General features: G+C 42.5%; 1 pseudogene; it reads right to left on the minus strand.

The window, feature by feature from the left end:
• Nucleotides 1-478: 478 nt before the first annotated feature.
• Nucleotides 479-1,221, minus strand: LOC105529406 (annotated as a pseudogene).

Consider the following 1,221-nt stretch of genomic DNA (forward strand, 5'->3'; position numbering starts at 1 on the left):
CACCAGCGAAGTTGTGAAACCAGCTGCCCTGGGACCCAACAAGCACCTGCCCGCAGCAAATGCCTGTGCTGTTGCAAAAGACAACTTTTGGCGCAAAGACTGTTGCCGCCAGAGAGCATCCGGTAACTCTGACAGAGGAGTGGCGATGGCATTGAGAAACCGCTGGAGCCAGGAAAGGAGCGGTACAGTCACCGACCAACTGCGCGCTCGGTGCCACCAAAGTACTGCCAGCTCTACCCACTCTCGATTCTCATGTCTGTCCCCTAAAGCTTAGGAAAGTCTGGTTTCGGTTTTGTTTTGTTTTGTTTTTCTTTCTTTTTTAGATAGTGTCATGCTGTTATTTTCTTGTGGCCTTGGGTAAATTCTGGAGACCAGGATTAAACCCAAGATATATTTCCATCGTTAGAATACAGATTTAGAGTTACCATCTTGAATATAATATCACTGTTTTATTTCTTTCATATTGTTTTCGAAGTTTGCAAATCTTTTACATTTCCAGCTGCTGACACAATACTTTTGAAAGCTGATGTTACCTCTAGCGGTGAAACAAGAGCCAGCTATTAAGCAGCCAGAAAGCTACAGTAATTGAATGCGTGACCATTTCTCTTTTAGCACGTTCTCTGTTTTCCTCTTCCAGAAGTTGTAAACGTCTATTTAGTTTAATTATCTGTCGTTTTGGTGAAGCTGCATCTACAACAGTTAGGTCATCTGACGTTACTTCAATTGTTGTATCTATATTTGAAATGCCATACAGAGAATCATCTCTGACCAGCTATCCATTTTGGCGAACAGCATTTTCACTCATAGACCGCTCTCTTTTTAGTTTGCCAACTGCACGGATTTCTTCATTTTGAGGGGTTTTGCAGGTCTTTCTAAATCCAGAAAATCTAGTGGTCTTTCACTTAGTGTAAGTACATGAGGTGGTGTTTTTAGTGTCAGGGATTTAAAGGGAGTTGACTGAATAAGGTCAAAATCTGCTAGTCTTGAAAATGAAACATATTCATTATTTCCTGCGACAACAATCCACTCCAGGACCTGCATTATCACACTAGCATTTGGAACTCCTTGGAATCCTTGTTCCAGGTCGGCGTTTGGCGGTGCTACTTTTAACTTTTCTGGGGCCTTCATTCGCTGACTAATGCCTTCAGTATATTGCATTTTGTACTGAATTCGACTAATTTCTGCCATCTCAGCAGCAGTGAGAGAAGGAAGTGCTGCCCC

This window comes from Mandrillus leucophaeus, unplaced genomic scaffold (assembly GCF_000951045.1).
Source record: "Mandrillus leucophaeus isolate KB7577 unplaced genomic scaffold, Mleu.le_1.0 Scaffold119, whole genome shotgun sequence".
In the NCBI taxonomy this organism is placed as follows: Eukaryota; Metazoa; Chordata; class Mammalia; order Primates; family Cercopithecidae; genus Mandrillus; species Mandrillus leucophaeus.